This window comes from Castanea sativa, chromosome 1, assembly GCF_040712315.1.
Source record: "Castanea sativa cultivar Marrone di Chiusa Pesio chromosome 1, ASM4071231v1".
In the NCBI taxonomy this organism is placed as follows: Eukaryota; Viridiplantae; Streptophyta; class Magnoliopsida; order Fagales; family Fagaceae; genus Castanea; species Castanea sativa.
Window position 1 is genome coordinate 14,624,577 of NC_134013.1, and position 15,212 is coordinate 14,639,788.

A 15,212-nucleotide genomic window follows, 5' to 3' on the forward strand; every position below is an offset into this window, starting at 1 on the left:
CAGCGTCCCTAGTTTTCCTTTCGTCTAAAGCCAAGTATCTTCTTCATACTCGTCTTTAGGTTTTCCTTAAGTTTTCGAAATGTCTGAAATTGTCATTTCTTCGTCTAATAATAGTGTTGATAAAGAGATAGATGAGTACCACAACTCAAATAGTTATAGTGGCTCTAGTAGTGATAGTAGTAGTGGGGGAAACACCACGGACGAGGAATATACTTCTGGGGTTTCTGGGGTTCCTCTGGAAGTCCTTCAAGAACAACTTAGGACGAGAGTAGCGTCTGGGTCTGGGGCCGGTCCTTCAAGTGCTCCCCCATCCACCCCTCAGGACGAGGTTGAGACCATATACAGCTGTGTTGTGGGAGTCCCTTCTAAGACGGATGATAAGAAGTTAGCGTCTCTTAAGAGTTGGTATCGAATTCCAGACGAGTTGAACCCTAGGTTGGCTATTCGAGAGGAGTGGTGTTGCCAGCCTCATTTTGGTGTAAGAGTCTATGAGGCTTATCTTTTAGGAGGTCTTAGGTTGCCTCTTAATGCTTTTGCTAGGGAGTTACTCACTAGGTTAGGTTTAGGATTATGTCAGTTTAACCCCAATGCATGGAGACTAGTCGTCTTTATGCAAATTTTATGGAGAGAGATGTTTGAAGGGGATCGTCCTCTCACCTTGGACGAATTCCTTTATTGTTATAAACCCTCTGAAATTAATCAATCCCTTAACTTTTATCAATTCACAGCCAAAGGGAGAGATTGTAAGATAATAAAGTCTTTGATTACGTCAGATAGGAACTAGAAGACGAAGTTTTTCTTCGTCTCTGGTTTCTGGGCAAGACACCCTGTTGAGGTTGGCAGGGATCCAATTTCCCCATATACTAGAGAGTTAGGGAACCTTCGTCCTGAAGGTATGCTTATTACCATTGTGTTGTTATTTTTACTATGTATGTCATTCCATAATTATTTAACCCCCCTCCCCTTTCTCTTTTACAGGTGTTAGACGACCGTCCTTGAGCAAGTTTTACCTTGGACGCATTCAAAAAGCTCATCTTCACCCTGAGAGGGATTTCCACTCCTTGGTTACTCTTCAATGCCTCGCTACTTGGGGACTCGGTCTTGAGCCTTCTCCTGAAGCCACAGCCCATGAACTTACAATCCGTAGATGTAAGTTTTTACTTTGAAAAATTCCTTTGTCATCTTTTGGAAAAATTCTAACAATTTTCTTTGCAGGAATGACCACTATGAAGGAGAACAAAGGCAAGGAAGTTGTAGACGAGGCAAGCAAGCAGGAGGTTGAAAATCAGCCTCGTCCAACTGTTAGTGATAAAAGAAATCAATCAAAAGCTATTGCCTTGGAGAATCTCCCCAGCCATCGTAAGGAGAAGAGGGCAAAACACAGATCATCGAGGGCTAGGGTTGTTGCACCTGGTATTCTTATTCCTCCTCCATCTCAGCAACCGTCCATTCAAATCCAGGACATAGATTCCTCTGAGCCTGCTCACACCCCATCGTCTAAGACCGCTCCACCTACCTCGTTCCAACCTCCCTAGAAGGTTCCTATGAACATCGTCGAAAATGAGGATTTGGCTTGGGAAAGATTTGAGAAGGCTATGACTAGCGAGGACGTGGCCACATGCTATGACATGTCCTTGAAAGAATTTGAGCACTCAGGTGTTCATGATCTTTTCAAGGTAAGTAGAAAAAAAACTCTCTCCTCTCCTTTATTTTTATCTCATCCTTGTTGTCACAACATATATATTCGCTTTGTTTATTTGCTTTAACGAGAATCTGTGATTACTTGTGTAGGCCATGTCGAAGTTCAAGCCGCGTCCAAATAGGCTACAAAGTTGGACAAGACGAGGATCTTACTGGAGAAAAGAATCAAGGAAGTCAAGGACGATTGCAAGGGTTAGGCTGAAGTAGCAGCTAAGGCCAGGAATGAGGCCAAGGAGCTACGAAATCTCGTCAAAGAGCTGAAAGCTAATATCGTCGAAAAGGACATTCGTCTTGATCACCTTCAGAAAAAGACTGACAAGCTGAGTAGTTCTCTTGAGAAAGCCAAAGAAAGTGCAGTGGAAGAGTTCAAAGCTTCTAAGCAACTGACTGATTTGCTAGACGCTAACTATGCAACTGGGTTTGAAGACTTTCGAATGGACGCTAAGGAGAAATTTCCTAAAGTTGACTTTAGCTTCATCAAACTTCAACTTGGTGGTGTTGCTAGCTCTTTCCTTCAGGCAAGTTCTAAAGACGTTAATATCGAAGACGACGCCACAACCCAGCCAGCCCAGGACGAGTCCAAGACCGGAGAAAATCCATCAGAGAAAGCATAAAATTTTGACCAGTTTACTTTCTTTTCTTTTCTTTTTTTTATGAGGTCCATTGTTTAGGACCATTTTAAAATTTATTTGAGTACATTTCACTCGTCTAGAGTACTTTGGACAAGTTTCCAAACAATTTCCTTTTTAGGCTTTTACTTTGTAAGGGTTTTTGGACGGTGGTCATCTACCTTTTTTAAACTTTGATAAATGAATGCTTATTTTTATCCATTGTTGACTGTTATTGTATGGACGAGTTCATCCCTTGTTTTCACCATTAATGTTACTGGCTTTTAAGTGATTTGCCCACTCCTAAATGTCGAAGGGTCGTCCAAATGTTTTTCCTATGGACGACCTGCTTATACATGGATGAATTGTTTGCCATTTAAATTTGTACAAGTATAACTCATCCTAAGAGTGGCACTAATGATTTTGCCAGTTCTTTTCCTCGTTCATGGGCTGGACAATTGGCATTCATTTTCCGGCAAGATGTTTGTAGTGTTCCACTCATCCAAAATACTGGAGCGTCTTGGCTACAAACTCATCCATGTACTTCAAATGCTCCTTGTATGCTTTTTCTCATCCATTACCTGGGCGTTACGCTTTCAATTCCTTCTCATCCTTTTCTTTGGATGAGTGTATGTTTTCTCGTCCGTTTATTAGACGAGTATGCCTTAGCTTATTTTTCTTTGATTTATCATCATTTCAAGGAAAGCTTATGAACGTTACACACCTGCGTCCAAGGATTTTCATTCGTCTTAGGCTTTAGGCTTGTTATGGGTATTATTATGGAGATTAGATTCATGCATCAAATACATTAGAAACCCAAACCATATTTAATATGTTGCCCACAAGTATGGCACATGCCTAGGGGCTAGGGCCTTAGGGAATTAAAATACTTATACAAACCAAGTACATAACTTCGTCCTTCACAAACTAGTTCGTAGACAGCGCAAAAGTTAGGAACTAATGCGCTTTTTATTATTTTAAAATACATAATAAGAGTAAACACAAGTAAACATGTAGACGACACAGCTGTAACCTCGTCTATGACGCTCGTCCATGGTAATTCTAATCCAAGCTTATCCTTTACTGATAATACTTTCTTAGATGCTCCACGTTCCAAGGATGTTCTAACTTCCATCCGTCCAAAGCTTCCAAGTAGTATAACCTCTGCCTTTTGCAGTTGATAACCCTATAGGGTCCTTCCCAATTAGACCCTAGTTTTCCATGAGCCGGATTCCTGGTTGCCAAGGATACCATTTTAAGGATGAGGTCCCTAATGTTGAAACGCCTAGGTTTTACCATGGCATCATACTGTCTAGCCATAAGATTTTTGTATCTTGCTGTCCTTTGGTCTGCACCCATCCTTACCTCATCAATGAGATCGAGGTCAAGACGAAGTTGTTCTTCATTTTCTTTCTCCTAGTACTTCATCACTCGATGGTTAGCCATATGAACTTCCGCAGGGATGACTGTTTCACTTCCGTAGGCTAGCTTGAAAGGGGTTTCCCTTGTCGGGGTCCTCGCAATCGTCTTGTAGGCCCAAAGAACACCTGGCAACTCATCTAGCCATACCCCCTTCCCCCCCTCGAGCCGAGTCTTGATGATTTTCAGTAGGGATCGATTTGCTACTTCTGCTTGTCCGCTCGCCTGTGGGTGAGAGGGTAAGGAATAGTGATTCTTGATTCTGAATTACTCACAAAAGTCTCTGAAAGATGTGTTGTCAAAATGTCGTCCATTATCAGATACTAGTACCCTAGGTACCCCAAACCTACACACGATATTCTTCCAAACAAAGTTTTTAACATTTTGCTAAGTAATTTTTGCGAGAGATTCGCCCTTCACCCACTTGGTAAAGTAGTCAATCCCCACTACCAAGAATTTTATCTGTTTGGTTCCTAATAGGAAGGGACCTAGAATATCCAATCCCCATTATGCAAAGGGCCACGGGGCCATCATTGGGGTCTGGTACTCCGAAAGCTATTTAGGAACGTTGCTGAAATGTTGACACTGGTCACACACTTTGACATAAGCCTTACCATCTGCTTGAATAGTTGGTTAGTAGTAGCCTACACAAATGACCTTAAGAACTAGTGACCTCACTCTTGAGTGAATCCCACATGCTTCTTCACGGACCTCCCTCAATACATAGTTTGACTCCTTTGGAGCTAGGCACCTTAGGTAGGGTTGAGAGAAGCCTCGCTTGTATAGTACTTCATCTATAAGGTCGTACTTGGCAGCCCTAACCCTCAGCTTCCTAGCCTTGTCCTTGTCTTCTAGAAGCCTTCCATCCTTGAGATAGACTATTATTGGGCTCATCCAATTTTCTCCCCCTCCTATCTGCTGTATTTTTGGAAGGTCTATGCTTGGCATGTATTGGATTTTGTCATACTCGTTCATAACTCCTCCTACCGAAGCTGCTCTCGCCAAGGTATCTGCTTCCATGTTTTCCTCTCTCGAGAGTTGAACAAAACTAGCTTCTTTAAACTTCTAGACAAGCCGCTTCACTTTGTTGAGATATTTCTTCATTCGATCTTCCTTAGCTTCACACATTCCATTCACTTGATTAATAACTAATTGAGAGTCTATTTTAACTACTACTGACTCCACCCCTAAAGACTTAGCCAATTCCAGTCTTTTGAGGAGAGCTTCATACTCAGCTTCGTTGTTAGTGGTTTAGTATTTTACACAGGCTACGTATTCCAACTTGTCTCCCTCTGGGGACTTTAGTATGACTCCAATACCTTCTGCGTATAACGTGGATGAGCCATCTACATTGATAACCCACCTTTGAGTCCCTACGTCCAGCTCGTCCTAACCGGGAGTGAACTCAGCAATGAAGTCTGCCAATGCTTGTGCTTTTATCATGATCCTTGGTTGGTACCTGACATCAAACTCACTAAGCTCCACAGCCCATTGCATTAATCGTCCTGCGGCTTCCAACTTGTTCGTCGCCTTTTTTAGGGGATAATCTATCAGGACGTTGATAACATGAGCTTGAAAATAATGCCTTAACTTCCTGGAAGCTGTGATCAAAGCAAAGGCTAGCTTCTCCATCATTGGATATCGTCATTCCGCTCCTCTTAGTGCCCAGCTCGTATAATAAACCGGTTTCTGGATCCGCCCTTCTTCTCTTATCAATGTTGAGCTCACTACATGCGGGGACATTGCCAAGTACAAATATAATTCTTCACCAGGTATAGACGAGCTCAGCAAAGGTGCTGTGGTGAGGTAAGCCTTGAGGTCTTGGAAGGCCTTCTGACACTCGTCCATCCACTCAAATGCCTTTCTAAGAACCTTAAAGAATGATAAACACTTGTCAGTGACTTTCAAGACAAATCTATTGAGGGCAGCAACTCGCCTGGTGAGAGATTGGACTTCTTTGATATTCTTCGGTGGCTCCATGTTCAGTATTGCCTAGATTTTGTCAGGATTTGCCTCAATTCCTCTATGTGAAACCATGAACCCCAAAAACTTCCCTGATGAAGCTCCAAAAGTGCATTTACTTGGGTTCAACTTCATGTTATACCGCCTAAGTGTATCAAAAGTTTCTTGAAGGTCTTCCAAATGCTTCTCCTCGTCCAAACTCTTTACTAGCATGTCATCTACATAGACCTCTACATTCCATCCAATTTGTGGACGGAACATATGGTTAACCAGTCTTTGGTAAGTCACCCCCGCGTTCTTTAAACCAAAAGGCATTACCTTGTAACAAAATAACCCTTGACTAGTAATGAAGGAATTATTATCTTGATCCACCTTGTCCATCCTTATTTGATTGTAGCCTGAAAATGCGTCCATGAAACTTAGCAGTCTATGACCTGTTGTCAAATCCACCAGCTGGTCAATGCGTGGCAACAGGTAACTATCCTTTGGGCAAGCCTTGTTTAGATCAGTGAAGTCCACACACATCCTTCATTTACCATTAGCCTTCTTGACCATAACCACATTCGCCAACCAGTCCGAATAATAGACTTCCCAAATAAACTTCACCGTGATCAACTTTTGGATTTCTTCTTCAATGGCATTGTCTCGTTCAGGAGCAAAAACTCTTTTCTTCTATCGTACAGGCTTGGAGGAAGGGTACACGTTTAGATGATGGGTAATGACACTTGGGTCAATACCTGGCAAGTCCTCATGACTCCATGCAAACACATCAAGGCTTTTCTTCAAGAACTGGACCAAGGTCTGCTTTGTCTTCTTTTCCATACTTTCCCAAATTCTAGTGAATTTCTCAGGGTTGTTCTCGCCCAAAGGAATATCTTCTAGTACTTCAATGGGCTCCGTAACTATACTTCCCTCATCTATGTTCATCGTCTATACATGCTCGTCTATAGCCAACATGGCTAAATAGCATTCTATGGCGGCTAATTGATCTCCTTGTACTTGACCTACCCCATACTCAGTCGAGAACTTGACAGACAAATGGTAGGTAGACGTCACCACCTTCCAACTATTTAAAGTCGACCTCCCAATGATGGCATTGTATGATGATGAACAATCGACAACAAGGAAGTTTACCTCTTTGGTTATCTATTGCAGGTACGCCCCGACTACCACAGGTAAAGTAATAGTGCCCACAGGTTGCACTTTCATCCCTCCAAATCCTATCAAGGGCGAATTCACTGGATGAAGTTGATCTCGTCCTAGCCTCATTTTTTGGAAGGTAGGGTAATACAAAATGTCTGTCGAGCTGCCGTTGTCTACCAACACCCTTCTGGTCGTATAATCAGTGATGAGCAGGGTCATGACGATCATGTCGTCATGTGGGTGGTGAACTCTTTCAGCATCCTCGTCTGTGAACGTAATGGCTTGCTCATCAGCTCCCCTCATCCTCGGAGATCGTCCAGACAATTGGACGATTTGCACCACCTTTAAGTATGTCTTCCTTGACTTGGATGACTGAGCTGTTAAGGTTCCCCCTATAATAACTCTTATTTCACCAAGTGGGGGTCGTGACGACTCCTCCACCTTTGCCTTCAACTTCTCGACCTTATGGTCTCGTATAAGAAAGTTCCTTAACTTTGCTTGCTTGATGAGGTTCTCTATCTGCTGCTTCAAATCAAAATACTCATCTGTGTCATACCCATGGTCTCTGTGGAAGCAGCAATACTTGTTCCTATTGCGCTTGCTGGGATCTCCTTTCATTTTCTCCGGCCACTTCAAGGACGGGTCATCTTTGATTTGCATAAGCACTTGCTCAAACGGCATATTCAAAGGAGTGTATTGTTGATTCCTCGCTAAAGAACTTGCCTTCTTGCTGTCCCTGTCTTTTTCTCTCTAGCCTGAGCCTTCTTTGGACGAGGACCCTACTCATGATGACGCAGGAAATCTGTTTTCATACGCTCTGCTTTCTTCCTCTTCTTAGCTATGATTGCATCCTCCACATTCATGAAATTTTAGGCTGAATGGACGAGCTCAGCCATGGTTTGTGGCTCTTGCTCGTAAAACTTATGAATGAAAAAATCAGATTTGACTTAATTGTGGAAGGCGACCAACAGCAACTTGTCGTCCATCTCGTCCACCGTCAAGGCTTTTCTATTAAACCAGGTAATGAAGGACCGCAAACTCTCGTTTTCCCTTTGTTCTATTGTTAACAGAATGGAAGAGGAACGCTTGTGGCATTGTCCTCTGATGAAGTTATTGACAAACAACTTACTCAACTCTTCGAATGAACCTACAGTGTTTGGTGGTATCTTGCTAAACCATACTTGCGCGAGCCCCTTGAGGGTAGTAGGGAATGCCCTGCACATAATCTCGTCTGGAACCCCCTAAAGGTGCATAGTAGTCTTGAAAGTGGCAATATGATCACATGGATCACGCGTCCCATCATATGAATCCAAGGAAGGCATCTTGAACTTCGGGGGTAAGGGATGACTATTGATGAAAGTCGTGAAAGGGGAGTCCATTCGGTGAACTAAGTCATCTACGAGGCTCACCCTTCTCATGTGCTCCCTCATTTCATCCATAACTTTCCTCATTTGGTCCATCTCCCTTTCCAAGTGCGATACCCTTCTTGAAGAAGTGCCCCTTCACTGGCTCTCGGGCTCAACATTTTCTCCTTTACCTTCTTGACTCTGGGCTTGCCCTTCAGCGTGTCTTTCAGGGTGTTGCCTCCTCAAACTTATCTCCCTAGTTAACTCTTGCTTTTAACGGGTTAATTCCGCCATGGCAACAGCCATGGATTATATGTATTTAATGGAAGGCGGTTGCATAACAGGTGCTGACTAACGATCATAGTGGGGATTACTAAATGCATCCCTACTCTCTTGGTGGCCTGGGCTGGTAGCGCTTGATCTTGTCTGAACCATACAGCCTTTTGTCAGGGAAAGGTGAATTATCAAAATACAAATAATCGAACGAATTGCTTATTCCCACAGACGGCGCCAACTGAAGATGCAAAGAAAATCAGTAGACTGGATGCTTCAGGCTTCAAAGGGCTGATGACTATTTTGAAGGCCTGAAAAAGAAAGAACAAAAGATCAAAGGTGATCGGGGTGGACCGGCCAAAAACCCTCCAATGCCAAAGTTAGTTTTCTCTCTCAAACTCTAGAGTTCCAACTTTTCAGGAATTGTCAAAAAAAACATACTTTTATCTAGTCTGAATGGGAGTTTATATAGTGCACCTCGGAAACGGTTATTAGATTTGTAACTTCTCATGTATTTGAGGAGGTCAGAGGGTCCAAGGATGACTTCCATAACCGTTATAGGAGTTATATATTTTCTTATATAACTGACATTGGAAGTTAAGTATTCGATAAGGAGTTGTAGCAATGAACCTGGATCTCACTCATGCCTTGGGATAATAATGTGTGGTTTCATCTCTAGCTCTTGTAGACTAATCCATACTAGAGAATTCCCTAAGGGTTAAGGGGTCGTCCGTGAGCCTTCCCGGCAAACGTACCTCATCCCCATGGACAGTCGTCTTTCCACGGACGACCTTCCTATGTGGGATGTCCTCTATGGACGGCCTTCCTATGCGGGACGTCCATTCTGCTTTGGACGCCTCCTATGGACGAGTCAGAGTTGGTTAGATTTTTTAGTTCACCATAAAAAATCATAGTTTTAAAAACTGAACTGGACATCGAACCCTTTTTTAAAAAAATTTCGGTTCAACCTCGGTTTTTACCTTGTTTGGGGGGTTTTTACCGGACTGGATTGGCTCCCGGTTCCTGGTCAGACCGGCCGGTCTAATTCGGTTTTTAAAAACAGTGATTAAAATTACTTTTGATCCTTTAAAATGTTATCATAGGGGAAAACAAAGGTGCAAGAGTAGCACGACAAAGAAGACAGATGATAATGTATGAGAAGTGAACCAAAAGAAAATTGCATGGAAGATGAAATAATTTCTAAACTGTGTATAAATGGTCCTACACAAGCTAAGAAAAACAGGAGAATGGTCATGTGAACAGTTGGATCCATCTTCTACTAGAATTTCCATTTACACTTATGTTTGATTTAGTTACTCCAAAGGAATGGCCTATATGCATATATTATGCCATTTCTTGAGGCGCCAATTAAATAATGTGTAAATAATTGTAGGAAACAAAAAAGTCCAGCGATATTTTAAAAATACAAATGACACAAACGTCTGAAAGTTTTGATGAAATATTTTCTGTGTTAAGTTGATTTATACAACTATTTTAGAATTGTTATGACATAATGGTTATGCAATTAAGGTTATCTAAAGTTAGTTGATTTCATATGCTATTACTAGAATTTCATTGTATTTAGAATATATATATATATATCCTGAATATTAGTTTTAATTTTTTCTTAGATAATCTGACAGCATTCTTTAATATCTTGGATCAATGGTTTGCATTTAGGTATAATATCTGGAATGCAAATGGATATTATACAATCTAGGCCAAACTCAATGAATTTTTTATCCTATATTTCTTTGTTTGCCTCTCTACATTTTCCTTTGGTGTAGAATTTTGAGACTATTTTACTACTGTAGTTTGATGCAATTCATGGATTAATTCTACTAGATTTGAATATTATGATATTTTAATTATTAATTTTTTTTGTCAAAGACACCTATATTTGCTTCTACCAAAAACAAAGACACCTATAATCTCTCTTGGACCTTCATAATTTTATATTGTTAATTTTTTGGACCTTTGGAATATGTTTTGAATAATTAATTCTTGGAGTAAACAAAAAAAAAAACTTTCTTTTATTTTCTTGAGTGACAACAGATTTTTTTTAATCTTTTTTCTAAATAGTTTATTTAAAATTTTGTTGAACGAGCATGAAATTTCAAGATTGGATTTCGAAGTCCATATGAAAGACTCCCTGAATTTAGGTTTTTTCTTGCAGGTAATTATTTACTCTTTTTTTGTATTATCTTAATATAAAATGTTTAAATTTTCACTTACCATTTGTTTTTTGTAATAAATAAAAATATCCCGCACATTGTGTGGGTTATAAACTAGTTATATATAAATACAAACAATACTTTGTGCGAGGGTACCATCTGAAATGGGGAAAGCAGCCAGGGAGAGCTGTGTTGAAAAGAAAAAATAATTACTTTTTTTAATATCTGGGGTTTTCTCTAATAAGAAGATTTTCTGAGTATTACAATATATCAGGTGAGTTCATAATAATTCCTAGAGAAAAAAAAAATTATTATATTTTGTGGAAATCTAAAGTTAGGAATAAACTTGAGAAAGATTTTATAATAGTGAATGATTTGGAGTTAGTCCATGATTTTTCCCTTCTATAAAAAAGAGTTTTTTACTTTTTATTTTTATATTTCTATTTTGGTTTGGTAATTTAGGTGATAATATTCTTTGGATATTGATTAAAATTTTTAGTTAGTTAATGTTATTAGAAAAAAAAAAAAAAAAAAAAAAAAAAAAAAAAAAAAAAAACTGTTTAATTTTTCTAAATGCACTCAAGACTAGATTGGGACCCAACAGAATTTGTGAAGTTTGGTCTTTTAGTTTTTAGATTTATTGGTAGTTATTTTTAGGTGAGTCTTTCAACAAAATACAATTTTGTTACAAAATCAATTTATTTCACAGATTTTTTTTTTTTTGAAAAATTGGATAACTTATTATTATCACATGAACTCACAAATAATATCACATTTATTTTTCAGTACTCACAATTTGCCATGCCCTTAAACTTTATGCAGGACAATGGTCAACAACCAAGGGCAAGGAGAGTGTCCGGCTATTGGGATCGATCTGGGTACAACGAATTCATGCGTGGCAGTGTGGCAAAATGAAAGAGTAGAGATCATAGTGAATCATCAGGGCAAAAGGACCACACCCTCCTATGTTACTTTCACTCCTATGGAGCACCTGATCGGTGATGTTGCCAAGAACCAGGTTGCCAGGAACCCCACCAACTCTATCTTTGGTAATCTCGAAGCTTTTTTTCCACTTACAAATTAATATATATAATCTCGCTTCTTCTTCTTGTTCATTGTTTTCTAATAGTGTTTTTCCATCTACTATTTGAGGTGCTCTGTTTCTTATATAATAGGGTATTATAATATTACAGATGCAAAGCGGTTGATTGGTAGGAGATTCAGTGATCCATTGGTTCAGAGCGATATTAATCTCTGGTCATTCAAGGTCCTGGTGACAAGCCTATGATTGTGGTGAACCATAAGGATGAAGAGAAGCACTTTGCTACTGAGGAAATCTCATCAATGGTCCTAATGAAGATGCAAGAGATAGCCGAAGCCTACCTGGAAAAAACTGTGAAGAATGCGGTTGTTACTGTCCCTGCCTACTTCAATGACTCCAAGCGTAAGGCTACAAAGGATGCTGGAGACATTGCAGGCCTGAATGTCCTACGTATAATCAATGAACCAACTGTTGCAGCCATTGCTTATGGTCTTGACAAGATAGCTTTGGCAGGTAGCATTGGCAAGAGAAATGTGTTGATTTTTGATGTGGGTGGTGGTACTGCCGATGTCTCTCTACTTACCATTGAGAAGGGAACCTTGGAGGTGAGGACTTTGATAACAGAATGTTAAAGCACTTTGTTGAAATATTTAGGAGGCAGCACAAGGTGGACATTAGTGGAGACTCCAGAGCTCTTAGGAGGTTGAGAACTGCTTGTCAGAAAGCAAAGAGGATTCTTTCTTCTGCAACAGAGACTACCATTGAAGTTGACTGTTTATATAATGGTATTGATTTCTTTTCAACTATTACCCGTGCCAAATTTGAGGAACTCAACATGGATTTGTTCAAGAAGTGTATCGAAACTGTGGAGAAGTGTTTGGCTGATGCTAAGATGAAAGAGAGTTGCATCCATGATATTGTTCTTACAGGTGGTTCTTCTAGAATCCCCAAGCTGCAGCAGCTGTTGCAGGACTTATTTGATGGGAAGGAGCTCTGCAAGAGCATTAATCCAGATGAGGCTGTGGCTTATGGAGCCGCTGTTCAAGCCACCATCCAGACCGGAATGGGTAATGAGAAAATTCAAGACATCATACTCTTAGATGTCAAACCTTCTCGGAGTTGAGGCATATGGATCCAATGGCGACTCCAAGAATTTTTTCCAGGGTGTTCCTAAAAATTTTTCCCAGGAATTGTTTTTTGGGTACGTAGTTTTCTTATCAAATATTTGTCTATAATTCTAGCAAAAGAATAAACTATAAACTATAAGTTCATTTGAAATATTAATAAAATTATTAATTATTGTTGTTTAGTTGTTTCATTAATTTGTTTGTCTTTTATAAACTATAATTTGTTATATTGTTGTTTCATTAATTATAAAATTATTAATTGTTGTTTAGCCAAACAGAGTAACATAATTTAATTTATTTATCTTTATTAATTATTGTTTATTAGTTGCTTCCTCCAATAAATTATTGGTTAATTAAATGATTGTTTATTAATTATTAGTTGCACTATTACACTAGCACACAGCCACACACCCATGTGCATTTACCCCGGCCCCATGCCCTCATTCAATTTCAACCCCCATTCAACCAACAAGCCCCAATGCCCCATGGCAAAAAAAAAACACCAACACCAACACTAAAAGACAATTAATTTATCTCATCACACCAACATAACACCAACGGATAACTCCAAAAACAGGGCAAATATTAATAAAAATTTATAAAGTAAACTAGGCAAAGGCAAAAGTAGACAAATGACAATCACAAAAAAAGAAAAAAAAAGACAATCACAGCTCTCAGTTCAGTCTTAAAGAGAGAAGAGAGAGTCTGAGACAAAGAGACAGAGAGAGAGTCTCATTTTTTCACTTTCATTCAATCATTCTTCCCTCTTCAGATAAAGAGCAGAGGACAGTGAGGACTGAAACAGAGTCACAGAGATGAAATACCTGAGGGGCGGCACTGTCGGGCACAGTGGCGAGGTGAGGAACTGAGGAAGACCGATCGGGCAGGCGGGGCAGCACGTCGAGATGTAGCTTCCATTTGAATGGGAGATCGAGTTTGAGCCGGCCCGATGTGGCGATCTCGGAAGTTTGTGCCTATGTCTCTGTGAAGTTCCGTTCTGTTGTCCGTTCGTCGGCCCGTCCTCCGTTCCGTTCCGTTGTTGTGTCTGTGTCTCTGTGAAGTTTGTTGCGTCTAGGAAGTGTGAAGTGTTTTGAGGCCTGATCTGATTTCAATATATTAGGTTAGGTTTTTTTTTTTTTTTTGAGAATCCGTGGATTACTGGGTTTGTTACCATCTGTTGGGCTTGTCATGGGCTTGATATTGGGCTTGCCGTCCGTTTTTTTTTTTTTTTTTTTTGAATCTGTGGGCTTGCCGCTTGCATGGTTACAATTTTTTTTTTTTTTTTTTGGCTTTCTTTTTTCCTTGCAAGTAGAACAAATTTTTTTTTTTCAGGGTGTTCCTAACTTTGATTGAGGGTGTTCCTTCTTTTTTTTTTTAAGGGTAAACAAATAATTTTTTTTTAATTATTATATATAAAAAAAAAATTTCTAGTTCAGGGTGTTCCTGGGAACACCCTGAAATGTATGTGGCGCCGCCACTGTATGGATCGAAGATGTCTGTTTTGATTCCAAGGAATACCGCCATTCCCACCAGGATGGAGAGTGAATGCTTCAGCGTCTTTGGCAACCAGACTTCTATATCTATCTTGGTTTATGAGGGTGAGAGAGCAAGATCTTGTGATAACAACTTGTTGGGAAAATTTAATATTCCTGTTACTCTTGCACCCAGGGGTGTTGCTAGGGTAACAGTTTGTTTTGATCTTGACATCAATGGTATCTTGAACGTTTCTACCATGGAGAAGACCACTGGCGTGAAAAGGAAGATCACTATTACCAATTATAAGGGGAGACTGTCCAATGAAGAGGCTGAGAGGGTGGTCCAAGATGCAAAGAGATTCAAGGATGAAGATGCCACACACACAATGAAGGTTAAGGCTAAGTTGGATTTGGAGAACTATGCCTACAAGATGATGAATGATATAAATAGCAAGATACTTGGTGCCATGCTTCCCTTTACAATTCAGGAAAAGTTTAAAGATGATGTTGAACGTGTAATTCAATGGTTAATAGATGACAGACAGGTTGTGGCTTTAAAACCGTATCAGGACAAGCAAGAATTCCTCAAGAGAATCTGCAGTAACATCAGGAATCATGGCAGCCAGGTCATGGCTTTTTGTTGGCGAGCCAAGAATTTATCTTTGGGGGTGCCGAATAAAAAATGTGATAATTAAATTATTGGAGATATAGAAAAATCTCTCCTAGTTCCTCCATTAACGATCCAAAATGATGCTTTCGGTTCAATTATTTCATCAGGTTCCACTATTGATTATTCAGAAGGTGCTCTTTGAGTTCGACCCATGGAGATTTAGAAGTGTGCTTATTGAAAGTTGAAGTTTTACTATTAGAACCCAAAACGAAAAGTGTATTATTTTCTAAATTATTATATTTCTTTCTTTTGCATAATGAATTAATAGTTTT

At 39.8% G+C, this 15,212-nt stretch overlaps 1 pseudogene; it reads left to right on the forward strand.

Moving 5' to 3' along the window:
- Positions 1 to 11,452: 11,452 nt before the first annotated feature.
- LOC142616903 (heat shock cognate 70 kDa protein-like) lies at positions 11,453 to 14,965 on the forward strand (annotated as a pseudogene).
- The last annotated feature ends 247 nt before the right edge of the window (positions 14,966 to 15,212 follow it).